The 20,055-nt window shown below is 38.8% G+C and overlaps 1 protein-coding gene and 1 long non-coding RNA gene across 4 annotated transcripts in view; one reads left to right on the forward strand and one right to left on the reverse strand.

Moving 5' to 3' along the window:
• The window catches only part of RASSF8 (Ras association domain family member 8), a 124,642-nt gene that overhangs the window by 39,493 nt on the left and 65,094 nt on the right, over positions 1 to 20,055 (forward strand). The window contains exon 1 of one of the 3 annotated variants that reach the window (XM_017945751.3): positions 15,845 to 16,010. The exons of the other annotated variants lie outside the window; for them this stretch is intronic. The gene's annotated coding sequence lies outside the window, so the exon portion shown is untranslated. Of the gene's footprint in view, positions 1 to 15,844; positions 16,011 to 20,055 lie in introns of those variants that run through there. 3 annotated transcript variants of the gene reach the window in all.
• Positions 9,464 to 15,545, reverse strand: LOC116268848. The gene is made up of 3 exons (XR_004176026.1): positions 15,466 to 15,545; positions 15,188 to 15,309; positions 9,464 to 9,529 (listed from the first exon to the last, which is right to left on the reverse strand). It is a non-coding gene; the product is annotated as an uncharacterized LOC116268848 (long non-coding RNA).

Consider the following 20,055-nt stretch of genomic DNA (forward strand, 5'->3'; position numbering starts at 1 on the left):
TCTTCCCATATCCCCCCTTTCTAGTACCTTCCCATAAGATGCATTAGTGAAGGGAAAATAATGATAAACAGGACTTAGTTCTATAATAGTTCAAAACTGCCTTGCAAGTAATTTTCCAGAGTTTCTGGAATGAAGCATATGGTAGTAATGTACTGTGCCTCTGGTAATGGAAAGTAGTTTAAAAATACTCTCAATATTTTATATTTTAAAGGGTATGTGTACGTATGTGTATGTGAGTGTGTGTGTTTTCAGGTTTTTCTATCCCGTGTAGATTGAATGGAATTATTTTTATATGCTTATACCTGTTTTTACAGGTTTAGATGGGGCATTTTGAATAAAACTTGTAATGAGGTGTTTATTGTTGTTACAGATAATTTGTGCATGCAAGTTTTAGAAGGCTTGAAATGATCTTGCAGAGAAAACTACTTGATAGGAGGGGGTGTGACATTTTCTGTAGTTTAAGTTGTCATAGTAACCTGCATCAAGACGCATACTTGGAATCCAGGCCTGAAGAATTTCAGTGACAATAAACATTCCAGTTGCATTCATCATCCTTTTTTTGGCCAAGAAAGGAGCCATCCATTGTGACCTAATTATTTTATTTCTGTTTTTAGAAGATGAGTAACAGTTTGCATGTTTCAGCGCTTTGAAACTTCCCTAGTAGAATAAAAATGAAAAGTTCAGCTGTTTATATTTGAGATTGACATTTTCTGATAATGTATCGCAAACTAGTTATTTCAGATTTTGAGATAGGTTTGGCGTGATGATTACCTAATGAAATATGAAAGAAACAGGATTTGATACTGATTGAAGAAATTGCCATATCCATTGGTTAACGTGCAAGTCTAATATTAAGAATATTGGAATTTGGTTTTTATGAAGCTCTGACTTGAGAATGTTATGACTTCCCTATTATCAGTTTGCTAATATTTTTATGTTATGGCATTTTGTACTGCAGTCTTAATTGGGTACAAATATATTTTAGTAAAAAGAATGAGGCATCATTTTTATTAGTGGAGTCAGCTTACTTTGAGAAATTTGTATCCAGACATCATTTTTAGATGTCCTGTCTTTCACAAAGGACTGTAGAATATTGTTTCTGAAGAGAAAGCTATTTTTTTTTTCTCTTTTTTTGAGATAGAGTCTCACTCTTGTTGGCCAGGCGGGAGTGCAGCGGCGCGATCTCGGCTCACCGCAACCGCCGCCTCCTGGGCTCAAGCGATTCTCCTGCCTCAACCTCCCGAGTAGCTGGGATTACAGGCATACACCACCACACCTGGCTAATTTTGTATTTTTAGTAGAGACGGGGTTACACCATGTTGACCAACATGGTCTCGATCTCTTGACCTCGTAATCTGCCCGCCTCAGCCTCCCAAAGTGCTGGGATTACAGGCGTGAGCCACTGCGCCTGGGGAGAAAGCTTTTCTTAAGGTTTGATTCTCTCTTGCCTTCTGCAAGATATTGATTGCTAGCCAAGATTATTCGAAGTTAAAAATTCTCAAAACAAAGAACACTAGGAGAAATAAGGTGATAAGAGTGAGTATGTGTGGGCATGTATGTGTGTCCATTCATTTAAGGAAACTTGGAAAATAAATAGGGAGAGTTCATGGCTAGTCTAATTAATAGAAAGAAAATCAGAAATCTGTTTACTGGGAAAATGTGAAGGAAAAGAACTTCATTCCTGTCAATGTTTAGAGATATTTACTGTTAATATTTTATGGGAAATATCTATAATTTTGTAAACAATATTCAGGTCAAACTCAGCCAAAATACTAAAACGGTGAATTTGACCTAAAATTGTATTAGAATTAGCAACATACTTGCTGTTATCAGTACTGTCTAAGGTAGCACTGATGGGCCAGACATAGTGGCTCACACCTGTAATCCCAGCATTTTGGGAGGCCGAGGCAGGAGGATCACTTGAGTTCAGGAGTTCAAGACCCTGTCTCTGCAAAAAAATTTTTAAAAAATCAGCTGGGCACAGTAATTGCAACCTGTAGTTCCAGCTACTCCGGAGGCTGAGGTGGGAGGATTATACCACTGCACTCCACCCTGGGTGACAGAGAGAACTGTTGAAAAGGAGACTAAAAATTATTTGCAGATAATAAAAAGTTCCCAAGGCAATCAACTAAAATGGAGTTTAGTAGGGTTCCACTATAAATCATGTAAATATCATGATCTTTTGTGTATGATAATAACCAGTTTAAAAATATGAGAAAAAAAGCCCATTTATAGTAGCAACACAAAATATGCCGGGGATTAAACTTGGTAAGAAACGCAAATGGCCTGTAGAAAGGAAACTAGTAAACTTTGCTCTGAAGATGATGAGGAGACTCATGTTTCTGGATAGGAAGACAATTCTTTAGTTTTAGTATTTTATATTGATTTGTAAGTTGAATATAACTCCAAGCAAAATCTCGGGAATTTCTCATAGATCAGTGATTCTGAATTGTTTTACATTTTTATAGAATATATAAGAGCCAAGAAATGTTTATACAGTAAAGAAGAATAATGAAGGGAAAGTTGTAATGCTAGATATTAATTTGAAAATGGTATGATGTTGATAAAATAGAAAATACTTGGAGCAGAATGGAAAGCTCAGAAGAATGTTGTATTGATAAAAGTGCCACTGCAAATAATGAATGTAAAAATGTAGTAATGCATATACTAGAAAAGAGTGTATATGAATATCTGATCTTGGGCTTAGGAGAAAGAATGTACTAAAACATAGAAGCAAAGGTTAAAACAGAACAATTCATATGTGTAATGATATTAAAAATTTAAATAATTTAATTTTGCTTATATCAAATCACGAAAAGGCAGTCACCTGGGGAAAATATTCAAGTCGTGTATTCAGATTTTTTCTTTATATAATATGTAATTACATTATAATATTAATATATAATTACATTGGTAATATATAGTCATCTGTCATTTAACAGGAATACATATTGAGAAATGTGTCTTTAGGTGATTGTTGTTGAGGTGCGAATATTATAGAGTGTACTTCTACAAACCTAGATGGTATAGCCTCCTACACACCCAGGCTGTATGATAGCCCATGGCTCCTAGGGCCACAAACCTTTATAGCATGTGACTGTACTAAATACTCTAGGCAATTGTAATACAGTGGTAGATATTTGTGTATCTAAACATAGAAAAGGTATGGTAAAAATACAGTTTAAAAGATTTAAAAGTGGTACACCTGTATGGGGTATTGCCTAGAATGGAGCTTGCAGGTCTGGAAGTTGCCCTGGGTAAGGCAGTGAGTATTTAGTGAATGTGAGGGCCTAGGACATTATTGCACTCTTCTGTAGACTTTGTAAACACTGTGTACTTAAGCTGCACATTTATTTTGAAATTCCTTTTTTTTTTTTTTTTTTGAGACTAGGGTCTCTGTCACCCAGACTGGAGTGCAGTGGCATTGTCACAGCTCACTGAAGCCTTGACCTCCTGGGCTCAAGTGATCCGCCTGCTTCAGCCTATCAAGTAGCTGGGACTACAAGTGCATTTCACCACACCCAGCTAATTTTTAATTTTTTAAAAGTACATTCCACCGTACCCAGCTAATTTTTAATTTTTTTTTTTTGTAGAAACAAGGTCTCACTGTGTTGCCCAGGCTGGTGTCGAAATCCTGGGCTCAAGCAATCCACCCTCCTCAGCCTCTCGAAGAGGTGGGATAACAGGCCTATTTTTAATTTTTAAAAATTAAAAATTTTTATCCACTGTGCCCTGCCTATTCATAATTTTTATTCTTCAATATGAAATTAACCTTAGCTTACTATGTAACTTTTTTACTTTATGAACTTTTAAATTTTAACATTTTGATTCTTTTGTAGTAACACTTAGCTTAAAATACAAATACATTGTACAGCTGTGCAAATGTTTTATTTATATTCCTGTTCTATAAGCTTTTTTCTATTTTTAAAATTATTTCTTTTCAAACTTTCTTGTAAAAAACTAAGACACAAACACACATTTTAGCCTAGGCCTATACAGGGTCAAGATTACCAATATCACTTTCCACCTCCACATCTTGTATTGGAAGGTCTTCAGGGGCCATAACACTCATAGAGCTGTCATCTCCTATGATAACAAAGCCTTCTTCTGGAATATCTCCTGAAGGACCTGCCTGAGGCTTTTACAGTTAACTTAAAAAAAAAAAAAAAGTAGAAATACCCTTTAAAGTATGGATTAAGGGTATAGTAAATACACAAACTGGAAACATAGTCATTTATTATCATTTTCAAATATTATGCATTGTACATAATTGTCAGTGCTGTCGTCTTCCAAGACTGGCAGTGCAATGAGTTTGCTTACACCAGCATCAACAGAGACACTTGAGTAATGAATGCGTTGTACTGCAATGCTATGATGGCTACGCCATCACTAGGCCAATAGGAATTTTTCAGATCCAGTGTAATCTAATGGGGCTATATGTAGTCTGTCATTGACTAAAACATTGTTATGCAGTGCATGACTGTATGACATAGTATATAATTACAATATATAACAAATAGAGTTGGTCGGGCACAGTGGCTTATGCCTGTAATCCCAGCACTTTGGAAGGCCAAGGCGGGTAGATCACCTGAGGTTAGGAGTTTGAGACCAGCCTGGCCAACATGGCAAAACCCTGTCTCTACTAAAAATACAAAAATTAGCCGGGCATGGTGGCGGGCGCGTATAATCCCAGCTAATTGGGAGGCTGAGGCAGGAGAATCGCTTGAACCCGCTGGGTGGAGGGTGCAGTGAGCTGAGATTGCATCACTGCACTGCAGCCTGGGTGAAAGAGCAAAACTCAGTCTCAAAAACAAACAAAAACCAAATAGAGTTAATACCCGTATTATATAAAAAATTGTTGGCCAGGCGCAGTGGTTCACGCCTGTAATCCCAGCACTTTGGGAGGCCAAGTCGGGTGGATCACGAGGTCAGGAGATTGAGACCAGCCTGACCAACATGGTGAAACCCCATCTCTACTAAAAATACAAAAAATTAGCCGAGTGTGGTGGTGTGCACTTGTAATTTCAGCTACTCAGGAGGCTGAGGCAGGAGAATCACTTAAACCTGGGAGGTGGAGGTTTCAGTGAACAGAGATCATACCATTGCACTCCAGCCTGAGCAACAGAGTGAGACTCTGTCTCAAAAAAAAAAAAAAAAAAATCAGTACCTAATTTAAAAAATTTGTTTGTGAACCTTAGTGGACGTTTTAAAAAAGAATACATATTGATGTAGGCTTAATGATTTGTTCAATTTTAATACTTAACAAAAAAATATATTTAGCACATTATATTATTGAAGATTTAAAAACATATACATGACACAAATATAAATAACCTATACATAAATGGAACTCATTCATTTAGAGTTGATTTTTATATATGGTGACAGATAGGGGTCCAGTTTCATTTGTCTACATTTGGTTAATTTCCCAGCACCATATATTGAAGAGGGTGTCCTTTACCCATGTATGTCCTCGTTGGCTTTGTCAAAGATTAGCTGGCTGCAAATATGTGGCTTTACTTCTGGGTTCTCTATTCTGTTCCATTGATCTGTGTGTCTGGTTTTATACCAGTACCATGCTGTTTTGGTTACTACGGCTTTGTAGTATGTTTTGAAGTCAGTTAATGTGATGCCTTCAGCTTTGTTCTTTTTACTGAGGATTGCTTTAGCTATTTAAGCTCTTCCTTGGTTACATAAGAGTTTTAGGATTGTTTTTTCTAGTTCTGTGAAAAATGATGTTGGTATTTCTATAGGGATTGCATTGACTCTGTAGATTGCTTTGGGCAGTATGGGCATTTTAATGATAATAATTCTTCCCATCCATGAGCATGGGATGTTTTTGTTTGGGTCATCCTCAGTTTTTATAGTTTTCCTCATAGAGATCTTTCACCTCCTTGGTTAAATTTATTTCTAGGTATTTTGTTTTCTTGCTGTTGTATATGAGATTTGGCTTCTTGATTTCTTCCTCAGTTCAATCATTATTGATGTGTAGAAACACTCTGTTTTTGTACAATGATTTTGTATCCTGTAACTTTATGAATCATTTATCAAATCTGAAGAGTTTTTTGGTGAAGTCTTTAGGTTTTTCTAGATATAAGATAATATCAGCAAATAAGGATAAGTTGGCTTCTCCTTTTGTAATTTTTTAATTTGTCCTTTTATTTCTTTTTTTCTTTTTTATTATTTTTTTGAGATAGAGTCTTGCTGTATCATCCAGGCTAGAGTGCAGTGGCACACTCAGAGCTTACTGTGGTCTTGGCCTCTGGGGCTCAAGCAATCCTCCTACCTCAGACTCCTGAGTATCTGGCACCACAGGGGTGTGCCACCACAGCTGGCTAATTTTTGAATTTTTTGCAGAGACGGGGTTCTGCCATGTTGCCCAGCTAGTCTTGAACTCCTGAGGTCAAGCTGTCCACCTGCCTTGGCCTCGCAAAGTGCTGGGATTACAGGTGTGAGCCACCATGCGTACCCTTGGATGTATTTTATTTATTTCTGTTGCCTTATTTCTCTGGCTAGAACCTCCAGTACTATATTGAATAGGAGTGGTGAAAGTAGGCATCCTTGTCTTGTTCCAGTTTTTGGGAGAAAATGCTTTCAATTTTCCTCATTTAGTATGATGTTAGCTGTGGATTTATAGTACATGACCATTATTAATTTTAGCATGTTGTATTATTGAAGATTCAAAAACATATACATGACACACATATAAATAATGTGTACATAAATGTAACTCATTCATCTATAGTTGATTTTTATATATGGTGACAGGAATCCAGTTTCATTCATCTACATTCAGCTATTTAATTTCCCAGCACCATATATTGAAGAGGGTGTCATTTCCCCATGTATGGTATGTTCCTTCTGTGCCTAGTTTGTTGATGTTTTTATCATGAAGGGATGTTAAATTTTATCAAATGCTGTTTCTGTGTCTATTGAGATAATCATATGGTTTTTATCCTTGATTCTGTTTAGGTGATGTATTACATTTGTTGATTTGCATATGTTGAACCATCCTTGCATGCCTGATATAAAACCCATTTGATCATAATGGATTATCTTTTTGATGTGCTGTTGAGTTCAGTGGGGTCATGTTTTGTTGAGGATTTTCGCATCTGTGTTCATCAGGGATATTGCAGACCTCTGTAATTCCCAATTTTGGCAGTGGGAGAAGTAAGATAAGAATGCGCATACAGTGCAACTAGAAGGCAGACTATTATGCAGCCATAAGAGAGTTTATCTACCTGCCTATCTATAGATTTTTTTAACTCTTCAATGAAATGTAAAAATGATAACCTGAAAAGTGACATTATCAGGACATAATATATTATAACCTTTAAAATAAAACAAAAACTGTTGGGCGCGGTGGCTCATGCCTGTAATCCCAACACTTTGGGAGGCCGAGGCGAGTGGATCACTTGAGGTCAGGAGTTCGAGACCAGCCTGACCAACATAGAGAAACCCCATCTCTGCTAAAAAATACATAATTAGCCGGGCATTGTGGTGCATGCCTCTAATCCCAGCTACTCGGGAGGCTGAGGCAGGAGAATCACTTGAACCTGGGAGGCGGAGGTTGTGGTGAGCCGAGATTGCGCCATTGCACTCCAGCCTGGGCAATAAGAGTGAAACTCAGTCTCAAAAAAAAAAAAAAAAAAAAAAAAAACCACTATATGGGGGGATAAAAACCTAGGAGAAAACATACTAAAGTGTTAATGATGATTTTCTCCAAGTGGTAGAACTATAGGAAAATAATTACTGTGTTCATTTAAAATACAGATTATGTAAAGCAAGTATGTACCATATTAATAATCAGAAATTTTAATACAGATTATATTTAAAAAAAAATCTAAGGTTGACCTGATGTCTATGATTTCATTATATGCCTTTAAAAATACATATGTATTTACAATAAAAAATACATTTGCCATAAGGATAAATGTATCAAGGGGCCAGATGTGGTGGCTCATGCATGTAATCTTTAGGAGGCTGAGGTGGGAGGATCATTTGAGCCCAGGAGTTTGAGACCAGCCTGGGCAACATGACAAAACCCTACCTCTACAAAAAAATGCAAAAATTAGCCAGGTGTGGTGGTGTATGCCTGTAGTCCCAGCTACTGGGGAGGCTAGGGTGAAAGGATTGCTTGAGCCTGGGAGGTCAAGGCTGCAGTGAGCTGTGATTGCACCACTGCACTCAAGACTGGGTGACAGACTGAGACCCTGTCTCAAACATAAAAACAAAACTTCTTGAGAGTGGACTATACACAGAATTGAATAACAAGGGGCATATCACAGTCTCTAGGCAGGGCTGAATATACTGAACTCCTGCACTGTTATTAATGAATGATTTGACTGAGATGTATGCCTACATTATCAGTATCATGCTTCCTGGAGGTGTGGTGCTCAGCATCTCTGGGAATGAGAAAGAGCAGTGTGTTCCTGTCTTAGTCTGCAGTTGACCCTTGCACGCAACATAGGGGTTAGGGAGTGCCAGTCTCCTATGGAGTCAGAACTCTGCATATAACTCTTGACTACCCCAGAACTTAACTACTAATAGCCTGTTGTTGACCAGAAGGCTTACCAATAACATACACAGTCAATTAACACATATTTTATATGTTATATGTATTATATAGTGTATTTGTGCAATAAAGTAAGAGAAAAGACAGTGTTATTAGGAAAATCATAAGGAAGAGAAAATGTATTTACTATACAGTAAGTAGAAGTAGATCATCAGAAAGGTCTTCATGTTGAGTAGGCTGAGGAAGAGGAGGAGGAGGAGGAAGGGGAGCTCTTCTGACATGACGTGTCTGGTACCTTCTACTTTTCTGAAATTCTGGAAAAAAATAGGTTTTTAGCACAAAGTATGAGTCATTGTATAAATTGTTTATTGAAAAAAAGTAATACAATAAGTGAAAGGTATAAAATGAGGTGGTTCATACTTACAATCCCAGCACTTTGGGAGGCCAAGGCAGAAGGATCACCTGAGGTCATGGGTTTGGGGCCAGTCTGGGCAATAAAGGGAGACCCTGTCTTTACAAAGTTAAAAAAAAAATGGAAGTTATGAAATGAAAAATAAGATTTCCTTTTTTCTCATTGTTTTTCCTCTATCCAAAGGTAATCATTATTAGCAGTTTCTTGGTTTTCTCTGTAGAAAAAGAAATGTGTACATATAGCATGTGTATTTATGTCTTTTTAAATTTTTACAGATGGTGTGTGTGTGTGTGTATGTGTTTTACACTAGGTTTTTGTTTTGTTTTACAGATTAATTTGTTTAATTGCCACATTAATCTTAAAGGCAGATATGATTACTAGATTGCAGATTGAATTGGTGAGAGTTTGGTGACCATTTATTATTGGTTTGCATTCTTTAATTTGGCTGAGTTTGTAAAAATGGGGTCAGTGTGTAATTACCTGATAGGTGTGAGACTGCGACTGATTCTCCTCCTCATTGCACCGGTGACTGTCATCTTACTCAAGTCATTCTCTGTGACCTGGTTTTAATACCTGGATATTGAGACTGTATCTATATTAACCTGAATGCAGTAGAGAAAATGTAAAAATAAGACAAGGTTAGAATATAAAATCTTTTTTGTTTGTTTGTTTTTAAGCTCTACTAAGATAATTTTGCGAAGACTATTTGTTTTCTCTAAAGTGAGCTTTGTGAAAGTTATAATATTAGAATAGGATGAAATCCATTGTTTCTGCCTTTGAAGAACATACAGTCTCACCATGTTAAGGTTCATATCAGATGGGAAAAATACAGCTTTTATTGCCACATAATACCATATTATATCAGCTAATGCCCTGTCTCTCTCTCCCCTACTTTTTTTTACTTTCTCCCAGACTTCAACTAGGCTATACTTGCTCCTTAGAAATTTTAGGAAAACTTGTCTTGAACCTCCAATTTCAATACTTGTGACAGTTTCCCTGTGATCTTCCTAAGTCCAGAGTTCTGTATCAGTTGAATGGCTTTTCATCTGTCTTTGTCATCTCCTTCAATGTGTAGTCTTCGGTTTTGCCCTTTAAAGCTTTAAACATTAAACCTTTCTCTTCCATTGGTTTTTATTAAAAGACAAATATGGGTGCATATGTGCACAGACACAGACACACACACACACACACACACACCCTGCTTAGTAGAGCTACCAAAGGCCCAGGAGTTAGAAAAAAGATACTCATATTGTAGGAAGGGCAGCCTTAATTTCTTCTTGGTCCCTAGCTTCATCCTTATCTCTCATCTTTTCTTCTTCCCACCCCTTCAGGATGTCCCAAGGAACTGTGTCTGTGTTCTGTAGTTTCAGGAATTGCCATATATCATCTGGAATGATTAATCTAGATGCAAGTCAGCTTCTCATGTTAATTAATTGTGTGCCCTTGAGTACTTGGTTTCTCTAAGATCTCTTTTAGGTCTCTAAGACCTCCAGTCTCCTTACTTGAATATTGGATATAATGATATCTGCTTTAGTAGATGTTTGAAGATTAAATTACATATGTAAGGGACTTAGCATGTAAACAATTCAGTGAATGATAACTGTCATCCTTTTTATTAAAATAGCACTGTTTTTCCCAAATGCTTGTCTCGCTCTAGACATGGACTACATATATGTTTATATAAGTGGACTTTCAGTCTTTTATACTTGGGGGTAGTTGTTTAAACCAGACGTTTTGGAGAGTGAACCAGGGCACTATTGGTAATTACACCAGAATAACAGTTTAAACCATTGCTGTTCCAGGTAAACCAGGATCTGTAGTCACTCTAGCTGTACGCCTTGTTTCTGACTCATGGTGCATGTTCAGAGAACAAGGGCCCTTGTCCATTGAGTGGGACAATGTGGGAATAGTGGAACATGGGAAAAACGAGGTCACATTCATCTTTCTTGGCTTTAGTTCTTACTCATTAAAATCAAGTTTAACAATACTTAGTTCATTTTGGGTTGCTATAGAGGAATACCCGAGACTAGGTAATTTGTAAAGAAAAAAAGGTTTATTTGGCTTACAATTCTGATGTCTCAAAAAGTTCAAAATTGGGCATCTGGTGAGGGCCTCAGGCTGCTTCCACTCATGGTGGAAAGTGAAGGGGAGCCAGTGTGTGCAGAGATCACATGGGGAGAGAGGAAATACTTTGGGGGTGGCAAGTGAGGGGTTAGCCGGAGGGAGGAGGTGCCAGGCTCTTTTCAGCAACCAGCTCTGGCAGAGTTCATAGTGAGAACTCACTCACCATCAGGGGAGAGCATTAATCTATTTATGAAGAATCCGCCCCCATGACCCTGACACCTCCCACTAGGCCCCACCTCCCAACACGGCCACACTGGGGTTCAAATTTCAACATACCACCAGACTGGAGGAAGTAATAGACCTCAAAGTTTGGATCTTTTGTAAAAGGAACAAAGCCTTTTCACCATTATCTTTCATAGTTGTTCTCCTCACTAGCAAATCTTACAGCATCTATTGGAAGGACAGGTAGGTAGTAAGTGGTAATAGTCATGTTGTATATACTGCAAGAGCAGAGTGAAGAAGGTGCCTGGGAGCGCGGAAGGAGCTCCTTCATCTGTGCAGAGGTGAAGGAGGGCTTCTTGTTTGATGTCAGTGTAGCTGAGTTTGTAGAGGTGAGTGGGTCTTTAGAGAGGCCTACTCTCACAGGAAGTAGCCTCTGCAAAGCCCAGAAAGGAACAGGGGCATAGTGTGTTTGGGGAAAAGCAAGTACAGCCGAGTGTGGGCAGGGGATGGCTGACTTAAAAGCAGCATTCTTACTCTAGTTTAATAGAAACAGCCTTTTAGGGGCACTGGGCCATATGGTAATTGAAAGGATCAAAATTATTTATATAAGTACATAAAGTTCTAGTTGGAGGATAAGCAGAAATATTAACAATTTGGAGTAACCTAAACCTCACATCTGTGTAAGTAGAAAATTACATTTTTTATTCCTGATCATTTCTTTATCATCTCAAGACTTTAAATATTTAATACATCCTCATTCTTCAAAAGGGTATTACTTTAAAATGTTCTCACACCGGGCGCGGTGGCTTACCCCTGTAATCCCAGCACTTTGGGAGGCCGAGGCAGGCAGATCACGAGGTCAGGAGATTGAGACCATCCTGGCTAACACAGTGAAACCCCGTCTCTACTAAAAATACAAAATTAGCCAGGCGTGGTGGTGGGTGCCTGTAGTCCCAGCTACTCGGGAGGCTGAGGCAGGAGAATGGCATGAATCCGGGAGACAGAGTTTGCAGTGAGGCGAGATAGCCACTGGACTCCAGCCTGGGCAACAGAGCAAGACTCTATCTCAAAAATAAAATAAATAAAATAAAATAATTCTCACTTAAATGTTAGATATAGATAGATATTAGAAGCTATACTGTTTCCAGCCAGTTGACGTAATGTTGTTCCATCCCCTTTAGCATGTTCTGTGAGCTGCTATAGCTACTAGACAATTTTACTGTGTAAATTCTTTGCAAATTTGCCTTATTGGAGTGGGAATTATGTAAGGGATACAGTGATTAAAGATCACATTATTTTTGGTACAACAAATAATGCTTTCAGAAAAACAGGCTGATATTGTCATTTCTATTCCATTTTGCGCCAAAGGATCGTTTGAGTGTATACTCTAAATCTTTCTTATATTAAGAAGTAGAAATGCAGTGATTTTTACATTAATAACAGTAATTTCTTATAGTAACATTTGTGTTCTAATTTGAACATAAAATAATGTCATGTGGGTGGCTTGACCTCAGCTCTCTAGTACCATAGTGTCTGCTTCTGTTTGTGTTTTCTGTGTGCTGTACGAGGCATATTGCCAGCATCTGCATAGAATCTTAATTTTCTTTTTTACTTGGAAGGTACTTTGGAGATTCAGAATTGAGGCATAGAATCTTAATTTTCTTTTTTACTTGGAAGGTACTTTGGAGATTCAGATTTGAGGCATAGAATCTTAATTTTCTTTTTTACTTGGAAGGTACTTTGGAGATTCAGATTTAAGGTTAGAGGAATCAAGACACAGTTAGAGACTGATATGCTCCCTCTAGCCTTCCCTTCTAGGTCACGTCACTCTTTTATTCATCTTGGTGGTCCTGGTGCATAGCCAGTAGATAAAGCTCTGCCAAATGAGCAGATATATCTGTATATTCACAGAGCCTGAATTACAACCCAGATCTTTTGACTTCCAAATCAGTCCAGTGTTTTTTCTTGCACACTGGTTCCCCATCTTTTTTCTTACCACAAAATGGATTTCTATAGCAGCATTCCCAAGTTTCAAGTTATATGATACTTAGCTGCCAGCTATCATAACACCATCCTTTTCTCACAAGAAATCCAAGCTCATCGACGTGTTAGGATAAGGACTATCTGGGCTGAGAACCAATGGATATATGAGGATATTCTTGAATAAATTTTAAATCCACACTCAAGATGGAATTTTGTGCTTTTCAATATGTCGTTAACACTTCTACTAATCAAACTATAGAATAAAGCTATACCTACAGGAGCGTAGACCCTATTTCTAAGTAGTGTTTCTAAGCAGGAGTGATTCTGCCATCAGGGCTGTTTGGGAAATTGGTGAGGGAATTTTGGTTGTTGCAATGATAGGAAGGCTGTTGCTGGCATTTATTGTATGGGTGGTGGTGGAGATGCCAGGCATCCTGTAGTGCACAGGACTGTTCCACATAACGACTTCCAAATGACCCACGTTGGTATTTCCAAGTTATGAGACTAGATGAGATCCCCAAGGCTGTGGATAGAAATGGAGAAGAGGAGAGGACTAATGATTGATACCTGTGGTATTCAAATATTAAAAATTCCTAGAGCAGAGGAGACTGAGAAGGAACCCCAGTAAAGCAGGGGGAAAACCAAGAAAAAGTGCTGTGTCCTGGAAGACAGTGAAGAAAGTAGATCAGGAGGAAGGAGTGACAAACTGACCCTTATATTTAGCAAGGTGAAGGTGATTAGTGACCTCAATAAGAGTAGTTTGGTTAGATGGTAGGCGTAAAAGCATGGCAGGAATGAGCTTGATAGAGAATGGAAGGTGAGAAAATGAAAGCAAGTGTAGACAATTCTTGAAAGGAGTTTTGCTGCAAAAGGGAATGTCATCAGTGGGTGGAGAGGGATCAGAAGAAGACTGTTTCGTTTAAGATGGGTAAAATAGCCACATATTTATTCTTTGTTCAAAAAGAAAAACTGATGAAGAGAGTGGTGGTCCTGGGGTGAGGGTGAGGGGTTGGCATCCTGATGCCCACCGGGTCCTGTGCCTGCAATAGTACTGGTGTCCAGGCCCCCTGGGCACCATGCCCCAGGAATGGCTAACGAATGCCTAATCCATTCTGAGGCCTTGGGGCCAGAAGGTGTCCTTACTCTCCACCATTTGTTCCTCTTTCTTGTAGGAGAGTTGTTCAGGCACCAGCAAAGCGTTTGAGTTTTAAGTCAGAAATTAAATTAGAAATTAGTGAGAAATTAGAAGGGAGGGTAGAACCAATGGCTTTTTCTCCGTAGGCAATGACTTGAGAGCAGCTGAAGTTTTTCCTTCTTGTCCCCTGGGACCATCTTTACCAAGATGGCACAGAGCCTATAGAATAAAGCAAGTGAGTCATGCAGGAGGGCACGAAGCAGAAGGAGGCATCGCTCAGGGTCATGCAGGCACAGCGCCAGCACGTGAGAGCGGAACTCCCATACATTTGTGCCCCAGCTGCCTAACCTGCCCCTCCTGATTACCCCGGCCCTGGGGATGGCACTGTGGTTTAAGGGAAACAGTAGGAAAGCTCTTTCCGTAATTATCTCTTCTCATATTACCAACTGGAGATTAATTGATTATGCTTTAGTTTAATCCTATTTCCTTTCCTCCTTTATATTTAGTTGACTTCAGCCACTTTAAGGAATAAGAGGAGGGCGTGGTGAGGAGGGAAGGGAATGCTTCTGGGCTGAACAATTCTGTTGTTGGTGAAAGGAGAGGGCAGGGAAGAATTGATTGTGGGCCTTTGCACAGCAAAGGGACAACGTGAGAGACTTCCGTATACCTGAGATGCAGGTGAGCGGGAACTGGGGGATAGAAAGGAGATAAAAGAGGGTCAATCCTGGTCAAAAAGACCAGAAAAAAACAGCTCCTCTCCACCTTAAGTACCCTTGTCGTTTTTAAGTGTTGTAAGGGCCCTCATATCATTTTGTCTTTCCTTCCTTGAAATCCAAAAGTGATAGATATCACTCACCTTGTTAATCCCAGGGTTCTGCCCAGTGCAGATCTAAGAGCCGTCTCCTGAGGCCATCTGAGGAATTGTCCATCTTTGTACCTTAGAAACCAAAGGAACCCTTACAGGAACATCTACAGCATCTGGAAAATAATTCTTGAGGCGTAAGTTTATGTTGCAGTTTCTTTGGGATGAGGCCTGCTGCTATTCTGGTTTGTGTTAGCCCCAGTTATGCCTAAGAACTGAGTCAGTCATGTGTTCATGGAAAGAAATCCCCATTGAAAATAGTAGGTACTGACTGTAGCCAGGATTGCATAATCAGTCCTCTTTAAGAATTTCCTCAGAACCTGTTTTCCAAAAAGATTAGCCAGATGTGTCCCAGAACTTTCCTCTTCCTGATGAGCAATATTATTTTTGATAGTGGTAGATTACTCTTCTAAGCCTTGCTTGCTCCCTGCCTCCAGTCCCAAAAACACCTGAGTCAAGTAATTGTGATAACTGGACATTATTAATTAATTGAGAATGAGTGCTGTGGTTGGAATGTTTGTGTATCTCCCCCATCCCCTCCTCCAAATTAATATGTTGAAACCTAATCACCAGTGTGATGGTGTTAGGAGTTGTGACCTTTGGGAGGTGATTAGGTCATGGGGAGTCATGAAAGTAGGGCCATCATAAATGGGATTAGTGCCTTCATAAAAGAGGCCCCAGAGAGCTATCTTGCCCCTTCCGCCATGGGAGGGCACAGCTAGAAGGCACCATCACCATCAGCGAACCAGAAAGTAGGCCCTCACCCGACGCTGAGTCTGACGGTGGCTTGACCTTGGACTTTCCAGCTTCCAGAACAGTGAGAAGGAAATTTGTGTTGTTTATAAGCCACCCATTTTATGGTATTTTATTATATCAGCCCAAAGGGACTAAGACACTGACTCATGAACTTCAGTTTAAATCTAGTGTCTTTAAAGCTTTGTTATTTTATGCATATTGTACCTATGATATATGTATAACATATCCATGGCATGTAGTAGGCCTGTAGTAAATGTTTTTTGAAACAGTTGGGTACAATGTATGTTGTTTTTCTTTATCTTATTAGGCAGTAGAGTATGTTAGTTAAAGTTCTGAATTGAAATCTCAGCTTTTCCTCTAATGAAATGTGTGATCTTGGGCAAGTTTTATAACTGCTCTGTGCTGAGTTGCAGAAACAATAATAATGATACCTACCTTATAAGATTATTATGAGACTTAAATAAATTGATACATTCAAAGCACTTAGAACATCTCCTGGCATATACTAAGAATTTAACAGATATAACAAAAGCTCTCAGGCATTTAATATTTAAAAAGCGAGAAAACCAAATCTCCTCTTTTTCCTCAAATAGCAGTATAACTGGCAATGAATATTTGAGTGTTGGTTGTGTGAACTATCATTATTTAGCCTTTTTTCAGTGGCTATAAACAGCTTCCTGTGTTTCTGAAAAAGGAGGAATAGACAGCATCTCCTCATCCAGTCTCACACCAGTATGTCACTCGTGACACCTAAACATAACTATATCCATATATTATTTATATCATTGCTAATTATGTGAGTTGAATTTTTAAAATATGTGGGCCTATGATTAGTATCGAGATTTGTTTTTTCTGGGCATGATGTTCCTTCCATGTAAGGCTTCTCTTCCCTCCCCTCCCCTCCCCTCCCCTCCCCTCTCTTTTCTTTTCTTTTCTTGATAGGGTCTCACTCTGCTGCCCAGGGTGGAGTGCAGTGATGTGAACATAGCTCACTGAAGCCTCGAACTCCTAGGCTCTAACAGTCCTCTTGTCTCAGTCTCCCATGTAGTTGGGACCACAGGCCACCATGCCTAGGTAATTTTTAAATTATTTTTGTAAAGACGGAGTCTCACTTTGTTGCCCAGGCTGGTCTCGAACTGCTGGGCTGAAGCAATCCTCCTGCCTCGTCTTCCCAAAATGCTGGGACTGCAGGCATGAGCCACTGCACCTGGCCTCACGTGAGTTTTAAGAGCTGTGCCAGTTTGTTCTGTCTTCTTGCTCTGTTCCTACATTCAAATTTGTCGAATCAAAATAAAGGACAGTATATCTCCCAGAATTAAAAACTGACCAGGTTTCCATGTAATTAGCAGCATGTTTTCCACAGGGTCCTTTGTTATTGGCAGTCCTGTCCAATAAAAAGGGCTGTATTCTCGCTGTGTGGTGTGTCTGCAAGACTGCCCTGCCAGCTCTTTCTCATTTCGAGTAATCCAAGGCTAGTAATCTAGTAAACCCATAGGAAAATTTGGCTTCTCTAGTGATAGCCACCTGGTGGGACACTACTTTAAAATTCATAAGACACTTTTAAATAGCTGAGTGTATTTTAATTGCTTACAGCAAACCAACAGAGATATTCTTATAGATGAAGAAATAAGCCTCCATGAGCTTAAGGGAGTTCAGGGTTATAGCTCAGATTACATGGTGCTGTGAACTCAAGTCTGCTGATTCTTTAAATCCTGTGTCCTTCCAGTTTTACTATTTCCATCAAATTCACGCAGGCTCGGTAAAATCATAGTAGTAACACCTGGAGTAGTAGCCAGGCCTCTTCTTTAGAAATCACAACCATGGAGTTATAATTCCAGTAATATTGTACAACTTGTTTGCTGTTGAAAACTTATTTTTCTAAACCCCATCTGAGTAAATGGCACATTTTTATATTTTGTGGACAAAACTCAGACCTGTAGTGTTGGTTTGAGGATTATGAGAGTGTGGATCTTTGTTGCTTTGTGAAGTTGTGTTCTTGTGCCTTGCCTGAGCTGCCAGTGCCTCTGCACAGCAGGTATAGGCACAGCCGGCTGGTGCCATGTGCCCGGTGACTTGCCAAGTGGGCGCTCACTCGCTACAGCAGCAAACTTCAGCAAATGTGTTTTAACTAATAACGTTCATACTAGCGATGAAAACATATGTATGTGTTTCCTATGCCCATGGCAGACATAATTAGTTGATCATGGTATGTGTTCATGCTGAGCCTGATCATCCTTTTAAGCATCACATTCTTGGCATCTATAGTCAGACACTCAAGCTTAGTAGGCAAAGTAAAACATATGTGCTGTCCTTGGCTCTAAGTGTGTCTGTGTTAACTTTCTCCTAATATGTTTTGGGAAATAATAAATAAGATAAATTATTGCTGTGTTTTATAGGAAGAGAAGACAGCATTTTTCTGTATGTCTTGATTGGTTTGGACAATTGCACTTAATACAGGTCATTTTCATTTTTAATAGCATGTAAAAGTCTCCATGTCAAAATTTTTTCAGTTTGATTACTGATTCATAGGATATATTTATTTGAAAATTAATTTTCAAATAGATATTTGAAATAAGAAACAAATTTTGACAATACTCATAGTTTACCATAATGAACTTAGATCTTTTTATATAATTAGCAGAAACTGTGAAGTTTTCATTAAATTCTAATCATGGAACAAAATACTAATCCTTTAAGAATTGAATTTAAAACTCTGTGATATGGTTGTAATTGTGGAAATAAAAACTTGTTAAGTTTAGGATTATAGCTTTTGTTTATTTTGTCCTTTTTCCTTTGAAACCTTACTAGTATTTCAGTTGAAAATAGCATTTAAAAAAATATTCCATACAGGCTGGACATGGTGGCTCACGCCTGTAATCCTAGAACTTTGGGAGGCCAATGTGGGAGGATCCCTTGAGCCCAGGAGTTTGAGACCAGCCTTGTCAACATGGCGAGACCACGTCTCTACAAAAAAAAAAAAAATTAAAAAATTAGCCAGGCATCATGGTGCACACCTGTAGTCTCAGCTATTTGGGAGGCAGAGGTGGGAGGATCACTTTGGCCTGGGAAGTTGAGGCTTCAGTGAGCCGAGATCATGCCGTTGAACTCCAGCCTGGGCAACAGAATGAGACCCCATCTCAAAAACAAAATTCCATATAAGGTCAAAAGGTATTTTAGGCTCTCTACTGATCCCTTGATAAAAGATGCCACACTTACTGCAAGATTATTGAGGAGCACTTTGTCATGGAGATCAGGGTTGAAATGTTTGAGCCAAAGACCACAAAAACTGCCAATAATCAATTATTCCTGCCTGCTGCTTAGCGTTTGTTTCTAGAAAATGCTGTCTTCAGTTTTCTTCTCTGAAATCTGAGACACAGAGCTGAGAAACAGAAAAAATTTATGTCAAAATATTTTTCCATTGATAGGCTACCTGACAAGCAAAGAGGATTGAGGTGAAATTTAATCCAAATTAATGTGTGAGGCCATGGAAAACTGCTTATATTTTGTGTTTGTCTTTAAAGTTAAGTAAGATCATACTTTTCTTTTGGGGGGGGGATGGAGTTTCGCTCCTTTTGCCCAGGCTGGAGTACAATGGCGTGATCTCCACTCACTGCAACCTCTGCCTCCCATGTAGCTGGGATTACAGGTGCCTGCCATCACACCTGGCTAATTTTTTGTGTTTTTAGTAGAGATGAGGTTTCACCATGTTGGCCAGGATGGTCTCCATCTCTTGACCTCATGATCCACCTACCTCGGCCTTCCAAAGTGCTGGGATTACAGGCATGAGCCACTGCGCCTGGCCAAGATTATACTTTTAAGTTACATAACTCATTTTGCAAAGAAGCAGAAATTATGCCTACTTATTTTTGTAGTGATGTTGTTAGAAGAAGAAAACAGAATACCTAAAGTTAGTGGACCTATCATTGTGCTGTAAGAAATGCTGATTTGGATGTGCTTTGGAAAAATAAATGAAATTAAAGAAAATAACTCATTAGTAATTTTTTTTTTCAGTTTTACTTTGCCTGTTCAGTGATACCATTTCTCTTTTTTGTTTATTGATAAGGTCCTAGCTGTGCAGACTTTAAGAACAGAAGGCGGCACTTCTC

This window comes from Papio anubis, chromosome 9, assembly GCF_008728515.1.
Source record: "Papio anubis isolate 15944 chromosome 9, Panubis1.0, whole genome shotgun sequence".
NCBI classification, from domain to species: domain Eukaryota; kingdom Metazoa; phylum Chordata; class Mammalia; order Primates; family Cercopithecidae; genus Papio; species Papio anubis.